The 19,413-nt window shown below is 43.3% G+C and overlaps 1 long non-coding RNA gene across 1 annotated transcript; it reads left to right on the forward strand.

The window, feature by feature from the left end:
* Positions 1 to 1,535: 1,535 nt before the first annotated feature.
* LOC121172016 lies at positions 1,536 to 19,128 on the forward strand. Its single transcript, XR_005886190.1, has 3 exons — positions 1,536 to 1,627; positions 1,954 to 1,960; positions 19,115 to 19,128. It is a non-coding gene; the product is annotated as an uncharacterized LOC121172016 (long non-coding RNA).
* Positions 19,129 to 19,413: the final 285 nt, after the last annotated feature.

The following is a 19,413-nucleotide window of genomic DNA, read 5'->3' on the forward strand; positions in this document are numbered from 1 at the left end:
TGTGGGCTATGGGTTTCCCAAGCCATGGCTTAATTACTTGAGCCATTCCTGCTGCACTAAGACTCAACTACGACACCTTGGGATCATTGGAAAAATTTTGACCTAGCAAGTGTGAGGTGTGGTGATTCTGACACGTCTTCATGAGACACTGATGCTGTCAGCTGTTGGATGGATAAGGGGCTGGGCGTTTCAGGTCCATGGAGCAGCATAAGCAATGGCCCAGAGACAAGAAAGCATAACTGGACCTGCAATGGGGCAAGGAAACAATATAATGAGATGTCCCAGAAGGGAAGCTATGGAGAGCAAGGCTACAATGACCAGTGGGATTCAAATTAGGGGATGTCCTAAAAGATCAAATTTCAAAATATGAGTTCAAAACTCCAAGCTGATCAGAATATGCACAGGGAAATTTAATGTGACTGTGGCATGTGGGAGTCAAACAGAGTGCCTAGGAAGTTGCAGGTAGCAGTGTGCAGAAGAGCACCCAGGAAGCTGTGATAGTGCTGTTCTGGAGAGGTGATGAGAGCTTAGCTTGGGACATATCAGAAGAATCTGGAAAACATCATTTTATGTCACCAATGGATGCTCAAAAACTGTAAAGCAGACCAAAATAGAAATAAACCTGGCGATAAAGTCAGAAGCATTTTGGAGGAAGAACAAAAGAATAAATAGGAGATGGAGGCTGGCATTTGGCTACAGTTTTATTATTTCTTAGAGAGTGAGTTTTCCATTTGCTGATTTGGTCTCAAAATGGCCACATCAACTCCTGCTGGGCCAGGCCAAAGTTAGGAGCTGGGAATCCATCTAGGTCTCCCATCTGGATGCAGGGTCCCAAACACTTGGGCCATCCTCCGCTGCTTTCCTAGACACACTAACAGGAAACTGGATTGTAAGTGGAACAGACAGGACCTGAACCAGTGTTCATATGAGCATGCTGGCATCACAAGTGATGGCTTAACACACTGTACTGTAACATTAGGCCCAGTTTCACTTTGAATGTATGGGAGAATAATGTTGTCTTCAACAGGAAACTGAGGAAAGGGCATTTTTCTTTGGTAAAATATGACTATACTTGGCAAAGCTCACTGAGTGTTTCCTGTAGGTCATTTACAGTTCTGGGTGCTCTCCACCCTGGTCTCGATTAAGCTCTACTGCAACCCTGCGAGTTATGTTATGTGCCTTGTATGTGCCACCTTGAGAATGAGAAAGCTGAGGCAGACAGCTTGTTTGCCACAGTGATTAAGACATCACAGGTGCGAGGGAGGGGTTTAGATGGCCGACGTAGGAGGAAGGCTGTGAGGGAGCGTGCAGTGAGAGAGGGATAGAGCGCTACAGAAGCAGCAAAGAGGAACTGCAAAAAACTGCAGGTAGAGGTGCGTGAAGTTCCCTGGACAGTGTGGAGCCAAACAGATCCACACAACTCGGAAGAACAACGAGAACGAAACAAAACAGGGGCAGAGAAGCCGACATCCTGCTCCAGACCTGCTGAGTCACCTTTGAGAATGGCCCGACGAGAGACGCAGCTGACCCAGAGACAACGAAATCGGGAGGGATCCTCACCGGCAGAGGTCTTCAACAGCAGCAGAAGCAGACTGCAACAGCCGGAGGTTCGGTGAGCCAAGGAAGGGTTAACAGCCTCTGCATTCCAAACCCCTGTGGTGCTCCTTCTGCCCTTCCCCCTGCAGGGGCAGCAGAAGCTCCAGCCTCTGAGAATACAGGGCAAGTGCCTTGAAACTGCGAGGTCTCTGCCTTGGGAGTGGCACACAGTGGTCTTGGGGGCTGAGAAAACACGAGGGAAAGTGCCCCAGATATTCCTGCGCTGAGTGGGCCAGTGCACCTCAGCGCACAGAGGCTGCCGGCGAGGGTCTGATACCCTGATACCCTGTGGGTGGGCAACAGCACCAGGAGGACTCTGAACACAGCGCCGGGCCGGCTGGGCGGTCCCGCCTGCAGCAACCACGTCTGTAGCGCAGGAGTCATGTGGGCTCTGAGCTGGGAAGTGAAGCGCTGTGTGTCCCTGACACACAGGTGCCACTCCCATAGCGTGAATTGCCCACTCCTCGTTTCTCACCCCGCAGTTCTGAGTGTGGGCGACACACCAGGAGAGCTCTGAAAACTCCTGTGCCACACTGGCACTGTGTGAACCCGCCGAGAAGTCATTTTAACAGGGCGCCTGGGTCACTCCTCCTCTACGGTCCTGTGAGGGGGAGCCACACCAGGGTGGCTCAGAACACCCACACACCATGAGTGGTGGAATCACTGAGCAAGAGTCACGCCCAGAAAGTGCCTCACCCACAGTCCCGTGTGTGGGAGACACACCAGGTGGGCTCTGAAAAACCCTGCAGTCCCTGGCACGGAGAACGCAGGGAGAAAGCACATAAAACCTTCTACGCCCTGTGGATTCCCATGCAGGGGGCACACCCAGAGAGCGCCTCCATCCCTCCACGCCCTGGGGTGTCACACCTGTAGAAGAGGTGCCCAGAGTGTGCCTGGAATCCACTGGGCCCCCAAGGTGGTGCCCTATAGTCCCGGGCCCTGAGAACGCAGCAACGGTGCCTTGAAAATTACCACGCCCTGCAACACCACACCTGCAGGCTCCAACCTCTACAGGAAATCACCTGACGACCCCTCAACACACGGGTCCATTGGCCTCACCAAAATACACCAACGCAATGGGAAAAACCACCAGAAAAAGTTGTGCTCCAGATGAAAGAGCCAGCACCCCATCAAATAAGGGCCAAAAGCCATTATTAATATCGGAGATGCAAGATGAAGACATGGAAGAGTTACCAGACAAGGAATTTAAAAAAATAGTGCTAAAATTTTTCAGAGACGTGGACATGAAGCTGGAAGACTTCCAGAACTGCATAATCACTGAAATACAACAAATCAAAACCAAACTGGATGCCCAAGATCATAAAATTGAAAGCCTGATAAACAGAATAAATGCGGCAGAGGAAAGGATCTCTGAAACAGAAGACATGCAAAATGAAGGTGCCCAGCTTGTTAAACAGCTGGAGACAAGCCTCAGCAAAACTAATAAAATGATGCAAGAAATGAAGGATTACCTTAGAAAATTGAATATTCGGATCATTGGCCTCCCTGAAGGAGTAGAAAGAGAATCAGGAACGCAAGCAGTGCTTGACGAAATTATACAGGAAAACTTCCAAAACACTTGGAACACGAAACCACTCCGCATACAGAATGGATAGAGAACTCCCAACAGACATGATCCAAAGAGATCTTCACCCAGACACACGGTGCTCAAGTTCTACTCCAATTAAGACAAAGAAGGAATCCTGAGACAAGTACGAAGTAGAGAAAAGATCACATACAGGGGAAAACCCATCAGAATCACGGCTGACTTCTCCAAAGAGACCCTACAAGCAAGGAGAGAATGGATAAAGATCTTCCAAGCCCTGAAACAAAACAACTGTCAACCAAGAATAATCTACCCAGCAAAGATCTCATTTGTATATGAGAACGAAATCAGATACTTCAATAGCAAAGAAAAACTAGAAGAATATGTTTACACAAAACCAGCTCTGCAAAGCCTTCTTAAAAATTCGCTAGTCCCAGATAAAAAGAAGGCAAATCACAAACAAAGTTGGCAAATAAGAAGGTCTCCAAACTAAAGCCCGCACAAACAAGGCAATTACACAGACAACAACACACACAAAACACAGTCGCATGGCAGGGCAAAATTGCAACCTCTCAATTTTAACTCTCAACACAAATGGTCTAAATTCACCAATCAAAAGACAGAAATTAATAGAATGGATCATCAAACAAGACCCAACCATCTGTTGCCTACAAGAAACACATCTAACCAGAAAGGATGCAAAGAAACTGAAAGTGAAGGGATGGAAAAAGATATTTCACGCCAATAGGCAAGAAAAAAAAGCTGGGAATAGCTATCCTAATTTCAGACGAGATAGATTTCAATCTAACTAACATCAAAAGAGACAGGGAAGGCCATTTTATACTGGTGAAAGGAATGATCCATCAAGAAGCAATCACCATCATTAATGTTTATGCACCGAATCTTAATGCGCCTAGTTACATAAAGCAATTACTTACAGACTTAAGGGAAGACATAGATATCCACACAATTCTTGTAGGCGATCTCAACACACCTTTAACATCAATGGACCAGTCTACAAAACAAAAACTCAACAAAGAAACAACAGAGCTCACACAAACAATAGAACAACTGGACTTAGTAGACATATATAGAAGTTTTTATCCTAAGGCCACAGACTATACATTCTCAGCGGTGCATGGCACCTTCTCCAGAATCGAAAACATGATAGGACACAAAGTGAATCTAAACAACTTCCAAAACATTAGTATCATACCATGTACCCTCTCAGACCACCATGGAATGAAACTGGAAATCAACAACTCAAAATTCCCCAGGAAATATAGGCACTGTTGGAAGTTGAACAATATGCTATTAAACGAACAATGGGTCAGAGAAGAAATTAAAGATGAGATAAAAAAATTTATGGAAACCAATGAAAACTCTGATACAATATTCCAAAACTTGTGGGACACCGCCAAAGCAGTGCTACGAGGTGGATTCATCGCAATCGGAGCCCATGTCAAGGCCCAAGAAAGGCCAAATACAGGAACTAACCACACTCCTCCAGGATCTGGAAAAACAGCAGCAGAAGAGTCCCACACACAATAGGAAACAAGAAATCATCAAAACAAGGGAGGAGATAAACCAAATAGAAATAAAAAAAAACTATACATAAAATCAACAAATCAAAAAGTTGGTTTTTTGAGAAAATAAACAAAATAGACACTCCACTGGCCCGATTGACCAAAAAAAAAAAAAAAAAGAGAAATTGAGAATCAACAGCATTAAAGATGAAAAAGGCAACATAACAGACACTGCAATCAATAAGAAAATAATTAGAAATTACTACAAAGAACTGTACTCCCACAAATTTGAGGATCACCAAGAAATAGAAAACTTTTTGGACTCTCACCACTTACCAAAACTCAGTCCGGAGGCAACTGAAGAATTAAATAAACCCATAACCGAGACAGAGATTGAAACAATCATCAAGGATCTCCCAAAGAAAAAAAGCCCAGGCACAGATGGCTTCACTACAGAATTCTACAAAACATTCCGAACAGAACTAACCCCAATCCTCTACAAGCTCTTCAAAACAATAGAGAAGGAAGAAACCCTTCCAAACTCATTCTATAAGGCCAACATCACCTTAATCCCAAAACCGGACAGAGAACCGTCAGAGAAGGAAAACTACAGACCTATTTCTCTGATGAACATTGATGCTAAAATTCTCAACAAAATCCCAGCCAATAGAATTCCAAAAATCATCAGACAGATCATTCATCCGGATCAAGTAGGATTCATCTCTGGAATGCAAGGATGATTCAACATTCGGAAATCCATAAATGTTATAAACCACATACAAAAACTGCAAAACAAGAACCGCATAATAGTTTCAATAGATACAGAAAAAGCTTTCGACAAAATCCAACACCTCTTCATGCTAAATACTCTAGCCAAGGTAGGCATAGATGGGAAAATGCACAACATAATCAAAGCAATTTATGAAAAACCCAACGCCAGTATCATACTGAATGGAGAAAAGCTAGAACCCTTCAATTGAGATCTGGAACAAGACAAGGATGCCCACTATCACCACTGCTATTCAACATAGTCCTAGAGGTACTTGCAGAGGCCATAAGACAAGAAAAAGAAATCAAAGGCATACGTATAGGAAACGAAGAAGTCAAGCTTTCACTATATGCAGATGACATAATTCTATACATAGAAAAACCAGGAGACTCAATACAGAAACTACTAGAACTTATACGAGAGTTTGGCAGAGTGGCGGGGTACAAAATTAATGAAGGAAAATCAACAGCCATAGTGTACACAAATAACACCAAGATGGAAGAAGACCTAAACAACAGGATACCATTCAAAACAGCAGAGAGAAGTATGAAGTATCTGGGAATAAATCTAACCAAAAGTGTAGAAGACCTATTCGAAGAAAACTACAAACTATTCAAAAAAGAAATTGAACAAGACCTCAAAAGATGGAATAACATCCCGTGCTCCTGGATAGGCAAAATCAATGTCATTAAAATGTCTATACTACCAAAAGCAATATACATTTTAAACCCAATTCCAATCAAATTGCCCAAAACATTCTTCACGGAACTGGATACAATGATTCAAAAGTTCATCTGGAAACACAAAAAACCACGAATAGCTAGAACCATCCTAAAAAATAAGAAGTTAGCAGGGGGAATCACAATCCCGGACCTCTGGACATACTATAGAGCAGTGGTTATCAAAACAGCCTGGTACTGGCACAAAGACAGAAAGGAAGATCAATGGAATAGAATAGAAGCACCAAAAGGGAACCCACACAGATACAGCCAATTAATCTTTAACAAAAAGACCAATGACAGTCCAAGCAAGTGGGAAGGCCTCTTTAGTAAATGTTGTTGGGACAACTGGCTGATAGCCTGTAGAAACAAAAAGATAGACCCACATCTATCACCATACACTAAGATCCAATCTACATGGATAAAAGACCTAAACCTACATCCAGAAACCTTCAAACTCTTGCAAGAAAATGTAGGAAATACCCTGCAAGACCTAGGAGTAGGTCCCGACTTTCTAAGAAGGACACCAAAAGCAATAGCAGTTGAGAACAGAATAAACAAATGGGACCTCATCAAACTAAGAAGCTTCTGCACAGCAAGGGAAACAATCAACAAAGTAAAAAAGCAACCCACAGAGTGGGAGAAGATCTTTGCACATGATATAGGCGATAGGGGGCTAATTTCCAGGATATACAAAGAACTTCAAAACAACCAAAAAACCAAAACAAACAAGCCACTCAAGAAATGGGCAAGGGAAATGGGCAAACATTTCACAAAGGAACAAGTCCAAATGGCAAACAAACATATGAAAAAATGCTCCAGCTCCCTGGCAATAAGGGAAATCCAAATTAAAACATCAATGAGGTACCACCTAACACCAGTTAGATTGGCCCACATAAACAAGAACACCAACGGCACTTGCTTGCTGGCAAGGATGCGGGGAAAAGGGAACCCTACTCCACTGCTGCTGGAGCTGCAAATTGGTACAGCCTTTATGGAAATCAGTCTGGAGAACACTCAAACAACTCAAAATCTGCATAGCATATGACCCAGCAATAGCACTCCTAGGAATATATCCAGAACACCTGTTTTACGACAAACCAACATGCATCCCTATGTTCATTGCAGCACAATCAGTAATTGCAAAAACATGGAAGCAACCGAAATGCCCATCAACAGAAGATTGGATAAGAAAGCTTTGGTTCAGCTACTCCATGGAATACTACTCAGTTATTAAAAAAGACAAAATGCAGTTCTTTGTGGCTAAATGGGCCCAACTGGAAACTATAATGCTAAGGGAAATGAGCGAATCCCAAAAGGTTAGATACCACATGTTTGCCTTGATTTAACTTGTAATTTTTGTTTGGTTGTTGGTTATTTTTTTGAACCTGTCACTGACACTGTCTCAAACCAGATGTTTCGAAGAATGGAACTTGCATTATTTTTTTTTTTTTTTAAAGATTTATTTTTATTATTTTTTCATTGGAAAGGCGGATATACAGAGAGGAGAGACAGAGAGGAAGATCTTCCGTCCGATGATTCACTCCCCAAGTGAGCGCAACGGGCCGATACTATGCCGATCCGAAGCCAGGAGCCTCTTCCGGGTCTCCCACGCGGGTGCAGGTTCCCAAAGCTTTGGGCCGTCCTCGACTGCTTTCCCAGGCCACAAGCAGGGAGCTGGAAGGGAAGCGGGGCTGCCGGGATTAGAACCGGCGCCCATATGGGATCCCGGGGGTGCAAGGCGAGGACCTTTAACCACTTGCGCCACCGCGCCGGGCCCGAACTTGCATTATTTTTAACATATTGTTTACCCAATACTATGTCAATTAATTCCATTATGTTGTATATTGATACTGAGGTTTTGTTGGGGCTTTTAACTGACCGGATCTTTACTCTGTTAGCCCTATCTTCAGACTAGAGAAGGTCTCCCCAAGAGGCCACTGAACTTATCTGGACAATAAGACGCTGGACTTTATGCTAGATATGTGTTTGCAAGGAACGAATCTCAACTGAACTTGAACTGTGGTTATGCAACAAGGTGGAAGAATCCACCATGGCGGGAGGAGTATGGGAGGGGTGGGGGGAATCTCCAGTGCCTATAAAACTGTATCACATAATACAATGTTAACAATAATAAAAAAAAAAAAGAAAAAAAAATCACAGGTGCGATGATGCTTGGGACATCTGCCCTGGTTCCCATAGCAGGAGCATCTGGCTCAGCTTCTGATCCAGCTTCCAGATAACTGAGACCTAAGGAAACAGCAGGTAGTGGCTTAGGTGCTTGGGTCCCTGCCATGTTCCCAGCTCCTGGCTTCAGCCTGCTCCAACCCCAGCCATTGTGAGCATCTGTGGGCAGGACCCAGAAGATGGAAGACCTTGCTTTCTTTCCCCTTATATCTCTGTCTCTCTGCTCTTCAAATAAACGATTTCGAAGAAGTGATATACAGCTGAAAAAGAGGGCCGTAGCGGTTAAGGTACTTGGTGACAGTAAAACGCATCTTTCAATGTGGTGCTGACGTGGGATCCTGGGAGCTTCGGTCCAGAGGCCAACACCTTGCTGCTGCCCCATGCTGCAGCGAACAGCAGCTATGTTTGGGCATGACTTCTTCACCATTTGCCACTTTGGGAAATGTCCATTCAGCTGCCCCTCTCCTGTCTCAGCTGAGTGTCTGAGGGCAGGGAGGAGAAGGGATAAGAAGGGCAATCTTCTGGCCAGCCTGTCCTAAAGATCTGGTGATGTTGTTGAGGAAATGGATTGTGCAAATCCACTTCCTGTCTGCAAATCTGGAATGGGGAAAGAACTGCTTTTGGAGGACAGAGGAAGTGAGGGGCCACCTTGTCCTGGCCCTGCCTGAGACTTTCCTGAGCACTTGTCACCTGTGAGCTTCCTTATCCTGAGATGGTTTGGCCTCTGCTCTTGGTGCCCAAATAGTTTAACTCTGAGTCAGATTTTATCCAGTGGGTGGTGCTGTGACATATCAGGCTAAGCTTCCACTGTTGGTACCAGCATCCCATAAAGGTGCCAGTTCAAATCCTGGTGGTTCCACTTCTGATCCAGCTTCCTGATAATGTACCTGGGAAAACAGTAGAAGATGACCTGAGTCCTTGAGGCCCGTGCACCCACAAGGGAGAGCCAGAAGTTGCTCCTTATTTCCGGTTTCGCACCTGCCCAGCTACAGCTATTTTGGCCATTGTTGGGGAATGAACTAGCACATTGAATCTCTCTCTTTCTCTCTCTCTGTAAGTGTTTCAAACAAATAAATAAATAACTAAACAAATACATAAATGTTTGAAAAAAAAATTCATCCATGGCTCATGGACCCACTAACCTGCACAAAATCCGTCACTGGGAGAGGTTCTGATAGAGGAGCCTGGGCAACTCCTCTGGCAGGCACAGACCCCACAGGTAAGTGCAAGAAGCATGAATGGAAATAGCCCAGAGCAGGCCATAAGAAGTTTCCCCCTGGCATACGTTAGGCATGGATTGGGGGCAGACCAGGCTAATCAGTTCACGTCATCACTGGCAAATCCGAGCACCAGAACAGAGTAAGGGTTGAGCCAGGTTTGGTTGCAATACAAACCAGTCCACACTACAGAATTCCAGGATGAGGTTGACTGCCGGATATGACTACAGCGCTTATCCAGCACACGTGAGAAACAGGAAGGGAGGGGACAGAGCCAGCGGGGGAATAAGGGGTGGTTCCCCTGCTGGACAGCTACTCCCACTGGAGAGCATGAACTGGGATGGGGGCAGACCAGAATAAGCAGGGCTACAACACCTGTGCGCTTCATGTGGACTAAATCAGGGAAAAGCCAGGAAGGGTGGATTTTTCCTATGGGTGTAACCTACAATTAGAATGGGAGAGGGGTGTTTGGGCATAGCTGTATCATCAGCTAGCAGAAACTGGCACTGGGAGCTAATCCTGTCAAGTTAAACTGCAGAACCACCTGGAAAGTGCACAATCCGGGAGTGAGAGACCTGGGAGGGAAATAGTGGGTTCCCCCCTCTTGGGTTACCACTCCCATGGGAGGGCACGAGAACTAGGACAGGGGCTGGGGTAGCTAGACAGAGAAGCACTCAACCACACCCGTGAAGGCTTGACTGTTGAGCTGGTTAGATGGATCCAAGCTTCAGTGTCATTTGCCATGTACGAGAGCCAGGGGGAATGTGGGACAGATTGGACTGGTCTGCCACACATATTGGCAAATGAGGGTAGGGGGTGGGCCTGGCGGGTTTACTGTGGGCCGCTCTCATCAGGATGCAGCTCTCACTGGTTACAGTGAAGACCGAGTATTTGCTGTGCAGAACCAGGCTGGACTGCAACACCCATTGGTTCCAGTAGAAGGCGGGGCTGAAAACAGAACCAACCCAGCAATGGCAACTACCAGCTGACCGGGTGATGGACTGTGCTGGGCCCTGTGCTTGCTGGTGCATACAAGTATCTGGCCTGGGACGAACCTCAGACAAAGTTTCTTTGGTGATCTCCCCAATTGAAATGCCAGACTCAGAACCCAAACCGTGAAGGGACAGAAGATGGAACAAGTTAATCAACCACCTCAGCTATAGGTTGCCAACAAAATACCGGGCAAATAGAGATGCTATGATGGACAATGTCAATTAATGGATTTTTCAACAACCTCATCGTGTTTGGAGAGGAAAGATTGGCAGCAATTTCAAAACTGGTGACCTATTGAAACCACTCCAACGAGTATCTCGGAGCATGCCCCACATGCAGGACTTGGGGTGGGTGGGAAACCGGTGTGGCTTCTCCCTCAATATCCCCCGCTATCAAAGATATATGAAGGAAACAATATGGATATAATATTCTTACCCACTTTCCTGTAGCCCTTGACCCTTTTTCCTCAATTTAAATATGTAAAGATTGTCAAAATTAAAAAAAATTTAAATAAAAAAAATTCATCCAGACTAACTGAAAAATAAGCAAAATTCATTAGCTGGGACATCTATCTCTGTGTCTGTCTCTCTGTGTCTCTCAAAATGAAATTAATCTTTTTGAGTTTTTAAAAATCTACAGGATTTAATAAAAATCTACAGTTTTTAATAACTCACACTAATTTCCCCCTTTTACGATCAGATGTTATGTTCAAGCCTTAAGGTTGGCCACCATCAAATGCTAATAAAACCAATGTATTACGAACAAAATATAGATTCAATATGAAATCACCTCCAGGGAACAGTCATTTGTAGAAGAGAGATGGTCCAAGTTCAGATTCAAGGAGATGTATGATGAATTCATCCAACAAAGTCCCTTTGGTTCATAAAGTCATGTGTACCCAATGTCTCCTTGCCTGCAGTATGCTGAATTAATGCATGCTTTGTTTTTTACCTGCTGGTTATGATGTTTTTTTTTTTTTAAGGTTTGTTTATTTATTTGTTCCTATGAGATGCTGGCAAAGCATCAGCAGTTGTTTTTTTTTAATTAATTACATTGTATTATGTGACACAGGTTTTTAGGTACTGGGATTCCCCCCACCATTCCCCTAACCCTCTCCCCATGGTGGATTCCTTCACCTTGTTACATAACCACAGTTCAAGATCAGTTCAAGATCAGAGATTCCTTCATTGCAAGCATATACCAAGCATAGAGTCCAGCATTTTATTGTCCAGATAAGTTCAAGAGCTGCTTGAGGAGACCTTCTCTGGTCTGAAGGTAGAACCAACAGAGTAAAATCCTGATCAATTAAAGGCCCCATCAGCAACAACATATAACATTATGGAATTAATTGATATAGTATTGAATAAACAATATGTTAAAATTAAATGCAAGTTGTTAACAACATCCTGTGACCACTTCAATGACATTTTAACAATTGAGGTACAAAACAGTTTTACGAGGGGTGTGCAGAGAAATCTTCAATATCTTGGTGAGGAGTACTTATTCTTTGTGTCCTATCTAGTAAGGTATGTGTGAGTCCATGCTGACCAAGCTTTCCTTGTTGTTCTCTGCCTATCTATTCCAATTTGTGCGTGTGTGTGTGAGAGTCTGTGTTTCGGTGGATGGGGGGCTCTGGAGCGACACTGATGGTCATTGCAGAGAGTGGGAACCCAAAGTTGGAACTAAATAAGGACCAGAGAAAGCTCCTCTCCCTAGTCCTGAAGGATTTTTACTGTTCTTCTGATTCTGAGGACTACTCAGGGTTCCTGGTTGTTGTTTCAATGACCTTGGATCCTACAAGTAAGGATTCAGGCTTCTTCCATCCCGTGTGGTAGGTCCAAAGGGGCAGAGTGGATGTCCTCTGAGTTCTTGGTCTCCAAAGGCATTCCAGTTCCCCATGGTCTCTTTGGCAGTTGCGATGTAGTCCTTGGTGCCCATACTGATGGTCTTTGGTGGGAATCCGGGAGTCTCCAGAGTTGGGATATAAGCCTCCTCCTGTCCTGCTGCTCCACTGTGGCTCCCCCGCCCCCTGCTCTGTGCATGTGACCTCCTGTTAATACATTGTTAGGACTGCTCTTGATTCCCCCTGTATGTCTTTGTAGTTTTACTATTGTCTATTGCTGTTTGGAATCTATTATGTATAAGTTACCTGTCATGTTCCTGATAGATTACACTATATGGGTTCCTCACATATTCAACGGAGATGGAAGATTTCTTTGTTCTCCCACTCCATTTATGAATAGCACAAGGTTTTGAAAGTATATTAGGTTTTACAATTTTTCAAAACATGGGTTGAGACCGTATTAATTACAGATTCATCTGAGGAAGATTTACTGTCATTGGGAATCTTTAGGATTGTTTCACATCCCCAAACCACTGAAGATTCAGCATGGAGCTTTCCAAGCAGAAATCAAAGAACCAAAATCCCAGAGGTCCCTGGTCAGGCATCCAACAGGCTTAGCATAACATCAAATGGCACACTGTCCACCCAGGGGCAGCTCCCCACATGCACTCAGCTTTGGTTGTTGCAGCCATATGGGGAATGAATCAGAAGCTGGAAGATCTCATCCTCCTCAGTAAATCTGCCTTTCAAATAAAAATAAACTTCTTAAAAATAAAAGAGTGGCACCCGCCATAGCATGAGAGGGATGTTGGAATGTGGGGAGCTGTGGCCTCAGCACGAGTATCCACTCAGAGGTGTGAGCACCCCAACAGGGTCCCCTGCACAAATGTCATTCTTAACACAGACAGTGTGCAAGAGTTTGTGCCAACTGCAATAAACTTTGGGAAAACTCCAGGGCTGCCTGTGTGGATGAGTAAGAGAAGGAAAGCTCCAAGATTCTGACACAGCCACAGGAGACACCCTATTTCATCTTAGAGTGGTTTATGATCACCCCTGCTTCAACAAAGCTTGGAGCAGAGACAGAGATAGAAGTCGATAGTAGTAGGCAATGACTCCACGGATATGTCTCCTCAGAGTGGAAAGTCATTTGCCAACAGGTACAGGCTTCACTTGGCACTCTAGAACCAAGTATGGGAGGAAGAAGGAACAAGAACTCACTGGACCCCAAAGATGCTGTAAATATGTCTTTCCAATAAAAATAATTAATGAATAAATAACTCTTACAAAAGTAAAATTTTCAGATTTTTGCAAAGACATCATTTCAATGCACTCTAAGTTCAATCCTAACCTGAATATTCAACAAGTGAAAAAACAGAAAGAATACAGTGTCCCAAGAGGAAACAAGGGCTAAAATTGACAATCACATTACAAGATGTTTGCTTCATAGCTATCATATATTTTTATGATATCTGCCACACATCTGAGGAAACATGATATTTGTCTTCGGCTGCCTTGGCTATTTCACTAAAGTGTAACAGTTGCATCTGGCTTGTGGCCAAAAACAGCATTTGGTTCTTTTTTATGGCCGAGTCATAGTCCATCGTGTAAATGTATCCCATTTTCTTTACCCTGTCATCAGTTGATGGACATCTTGGTTGATTCCGTATGTTAGCTATTGTGCATTGGGCTGCTGTATGCTTGGGTAAGAGAATTCTCAAGTGTTGATATTGTGTTTGGGTAGACTACCAGAGCAGGAATGGTTGCACACCAGGATGTGATTCATTTATCCTCTTGTGTCTATTTTCACTGACTTTCTGGCTCCCCAGGGGGCTCTCCGTGAAGAAAGTCCTTGAATAACTGAGCTAGTGTAACCAACTGTGTGTCCGATGACTTGCTCTTGTCCTCCCACAATCCTATCTTCCTGCGTCCTGGGATTTGCACCACTATTCTGGAGCAGTCATCTAGATGTATGTGATATTACCCATAAGCGTTTTATTTTGTCATACATTTCTGTTTTGAGTACTCTTTTGAAGGTTGGGTGCAGCCCAGGATCCTACCAGACATCCTCATGGCCAATCAGGTTTGGGTTCCCATCAGGTTTGGGTTCCCAGTGGCTTTGGTCCCTGTCAGATTTGGTCTGTCATCATGGTTCTGATTTGGAATGCAAAGTTTTCCTAAACCAGCATGGTAGGAGGCATGAGGGGCAGGGCATGCGGAATTGTTGTAGCCAATTGCACACTGTCAAGTAACTTGAACCGTGCAGGAGGTAAGAAGGGCATCACGGGGAACCTCCATTTCAGTGCTATCTGTGCTCCACCTAACACTGAAGCCTACTCTGGCATTTCTTCACTGCATTTAAGCTCAGATTTTAACTACTGCAAGAAAATTTATGTTATTGACACATTCTTTTTTTTTTTTTTTTACAGATTAAAAAAATTGTTTTCTATTGGAAAGGAAAATATATAGAGAGAAGAGACAGAGAGGAAGATCTTCCCTCTGATAATTCACTCCCCAAGTGAGCACTGCATCTGGTACTGCACCAATCCAAAGCCAGGAACCAGGAACTTCTTCTAGGTCTCCCATGCGGGTGCAGGGTCCCAAGGCTTTGGGCCATCCTTGACTGTTTTCCCAGACCACAAGCAGGGAGCTGGATGGGAAGTGGGGCTGCTGGGATTAGAATCAGTGCCAATATGGGATCCCTGAACGTTCATGGTGAGGACTTCTGCTGCTAGTTCACCACGCCAGGCCGTATGGACACATTCTGAACGATCTTAGCAGGTGAGAGTGTGGGATCCTTGTGGATGTCTCCCAAGACTAGTCAGACATTGTCTGTTATATTCCACAAACTGTACCAACTTACCTTTCAGAGAGCAATGTACCTTTACCACCCATTGAGATTTATAATTAAACAAGCAAACATGTTGCCTGGGGTTGCGTTTTGGTACAGAGGGCTTAGGGATCCCCCGTAATGCTAGTGTCTGATACTGAAGTGCCAGTTTTATTCCTTGATCCTGTCCTGATTCCGCTCTCCACTAAGGTGCCTGGGGAAGCCCTGGAGGATGGTCTATGCTGGACCCCTACCATCTGTGCGTGAGACCCAGGTGGAGTTCCAGGTTCCTTCCTTTTGCCCTGGTCCAGGCCTGGACATTGAGAGCATCTGAGGAGTGAAATCTGTCTTTCTCTATTCTCTCCCTCTCTGGCACTCTGCTTTCCAATTAAAATCATGACCTTTTTTTTTTTTTTTTCAGTGCCCTGTAATGGGTGGATATAAATAATCATTTCTTTGAAAAATGAAAGAGACACGTAATCCCATCTATTGGTCCATCCCTTCCCCATCTCCACCCCACGTGCCTGAACACACCCCAAAGCTGGACCTGAAGCTAGGTTTTCCCTCCCTCCCTTCCTCAACCCGCCCCCAGGAGGGGGTGGAGGCCGCTTTTAGGTTTATGGAGATTCAGTATTCTATACACACGTGTGCACACATTGATATGTATATATGTGCATACATATATTTGGGTTCATATATATAATCAGATAAGTATTTTGTGTTTATATTTAATAGACGAATTAAGCCATAAACATTGAGTTTGTTTATGATGTACAAAATAATGTTTGGATATACATACATGCTGTATGATTGCTGAGTTGACCTACTTTACAATATTTTCCTTATATCTTGGAAATATTCAAATATACAATATGCTGCTACTATCGTAGCCACCACATAGATGCCCTGGGTTTTATTTCTGTTGTCTCCTTGGCATTTGGATACTTTCTTGTCATCTTCCTAGTTTGCTTATTCTGCAGCCTCTAGCAGCCGCCAGCTTGCTGTTTCTTCTAGATTTCTCTAAGTCTGAACAGAATTCTGATGTGTAAAAATAATGTATAATATTATATATTTCTCCGAAAGTCAGCAGGTCATCCAGATCTTCCATTTGGGTGATCAAGATCTAAGAAACTGAGCCGCCTCCTCAATGCTATGTTATCAGGAAAGGGGATCAGGAGCAGACAGGTCTTAATCCCGGGCACTCCAATGTGACAGGAACTTTCATATGCGAATTGTAGTATAACACCATCCAGAAAGCACCTCTTTTAAATGAATTACTTATTTTTATAAGTCCCAATTGTGTCACATCAACAAATAAAATTTATAACCATGCATAATGAACAATGTTTTTGTAGTGAGAATGTGCTGATGTTTGTGAAATTCTCTAACTTCCTATATTCTTAAAAAATACAGTTTTTGGCCCGCTGCGCTAGTCTAGTTGCTAACGTCCTCACCTTGAACATGCCAGGATCCCATATGGGCACCAATTCTAATACCAATAGACTACTTCCCATCCAGCTCCCTGCTTGTGCTCTGGGAAAGCAGTGTAGGACTGCCCAAAACCTTGGAAGCCTGCCCCGACATGGGAGATCTGGAGGAAGTTCCTGGCTCTTGGCTTCAGATTGGCTCAGCTCTGGTCGTTGCACCCACTTGGAGAGTGAATCAGCAAACAGAATGTCTCTTCCAGGTCTCCCACATGGGTTCCAAGGCTTTGGGCCATCCTCCACTGCTTTCCCAGGCCACAAGCAGGAAGCAGGTTGGAAAGTGGATCAGCTAGGATTCGAACTGGCACTCATATGGGATCCCAACGTGTTCAAGGAGAGGACTTTAGCAACTAGGCCATGCCATTGGGCCCAAAAAGCTATATTTCTACTTTTGCCATGTAAAATATTATAGCTAATGTTGCATTAAAATGTGCAACAATTTATCTTAATAACTGTACCGATATTTGCAGAAAACTGAACCCTCTATGAAATAACAAAAAGGAACACTTTATAAAATAATATTGCCTCAACTTCAGAATGAAATTCTATTGAATGTAGATTTTTTTTATCAACCATAACACTATTTTCAAGATGAATAGCATTTAGTGTACTTCAATTGAATTTAACTGATTCAACCAGAATCAAAAAAAGCATGTGGCACCACATCAAGATGACTTGGAACCATAAAGAAAAGCAATACAGTCAGGATCATGGTGATTTTCCATTGAAAGTCAGGAGCAATACCAAAATAACTTGGGTGTGTTGTGTATGGGTTGTTTTGGATACACTATGGTACCCCACCAGTGGTACGGGATCATGGGATCCAGGAATAGAGTAAAAAGACAAGATGCCACCACATACGGGTTTGGTCGACGTTAGCCAAAGGATCCCTTTAGGCAGCCAAAATCCCAAAGCCAACCAGAGGTTTAGGACTACACTTCTCAAATTTGGGGTGTACTTTATGTTATACAAAGTGTATATGCATTTCTCCTGCTGGTTATTGCTATTGCATACCAATGATGCATTATATTAGAGGATGGAAGTAGGTTCATTCTTTTACCTGCATTTTTTCCCTAAATCTATGAAATTTCTTTATGGCAATTTACATGTTATATATTAAAACATGCAAAAATATTTTATTGTAAAGGAATCACTAAGGTGCATTGAAAGGCTTCCCTTCTTGATCCGTACCTACTATAAATCCAATTTAATTGGTATGGCTAAACAAATGATCAGATTTGCTTTTGTAAATAACTCCATTGATTTTGGAGTACATGATGGTTTGATATTCTATTACTTTTCAGTTTTAGTTAGTTTTCTTAGGTTTTCTTAAGAAATTTTCTTAAGATTTCTTAAGAAATTTTCTTAAGTTTTCTTAAGATTTCTTTTTTTAATCTTCAAGTAAAGCTACTTGGTGAACTAAAAAACGACATGCGTGTGTTGACATTAGATGATATTCATGATAGTTCTTTGGATGCATTTTCTCAGTCCGTTACTGCAGAGTCATACTTGGGTTCTGTGGTTGAAGCCAGTGCAGATAATATTAGCAGAGGCATGTGAGAAATTTTTTCATGCTTTCACCGAGACAATGAAAATTTTCTAAATTTCTATCAGCTCAATTTCATGAAAGTAACATGGTCTGATAACCATAAAATGAGCAATTTACTAACACACAACTCAAAATTCTTTTAAAAAATATTTATTTATTTTTATTTTAAAGGCAAATGTACAGAGAGAAGGAGAGTCAGGGCAAGATCCTCCATCCTCTGGATCACTCCCCAGGTGGCTATAATGGCTGGAGCTGAGCCAATCTTGAGCCAGGAGTCAAAAGCCAGGACCTGCTTCTGGGACTCCTACATGAGTGCAGAGTCCTAACGCTTTAGGCCATCTTCTTCTGCTTTCCCAGGCTACATATGGGGAGCTAGATGAGAAGAGGAGTAACTGGGATACAAACCGGCACTCATATGGGATTCAGTGCTTGAAAAATGATTATTCAACAAGCTGTTGTGCCGGGCCTGCAACTCACCCTGAATTGGTAACATGTCTCAGTTGTGAAAAAGTTTCCTTGAACAGTTAGCAGCATAGTAATGCCTTCTGCATAAAACAAAACCAGCTGATTTTCTGTAAAGATAGTAAGGTTGAGATCATTATGCATTGCGATTTCTTAACCAAGGAGTAGACAGCTGAAGGCCAAACACTATGCCCTATTTTTGGATAGAACATGGATGAGCTGAAATTTTATTTGATTGTTAATGGCTAAGAGTTAAAAGAGCATGACCAGAAATAATTAAGTACATTGTGTGTTTCTTTTTATGTCAAGAAAATAATGGTAGCAGGGAGCATGGATTATCATGTCTTGTCACCTTGGAATGCTGGCATTCCATGTAAGCATTGGTTCACATGCCAGATGCTTCAATTCCAATTCATTTCCCTGCTGTTGTGCTTGGGAAGGCAATGGAAAATAATTCCAATCACTTGGGCCCCCTGTTACCCACGTGGGAGGTCTGAGCACAATTCCAAGTCCATGGCTTTGGTTTGCAGCAAAGAATGAAAGATCTCTCCCTCACGCTCTTTCGCTCTGTGTAACTCCACCTTTCAAATAAATAAATGAAGCTTAAAAAGAAAAACCTAGTAGACTCAAATTTAATCATTTCAGAGATTTCATTAAATGCAAGTGCCCTCAAATGAAAAGCAGATGTGGTTATA

This window comes from Ochotona curzoniae, unplaced genomic scaffold (genome assembly GCF_017591425.1).
Source record: "Ochotona curzoniae isolate NIBS_2020 unplaced genomic scaffold, NIBS_Ocur_1.0 scaffold_274, whole genome shotgun sequence".
NCBI classification, from domain to species: domain Eukaryota; kingdom Metazoa; phylum Chordata; class Mammalia; order Lagomorpha; family Ochotonidae; genus Ochotona; species Ochotona curzoniae.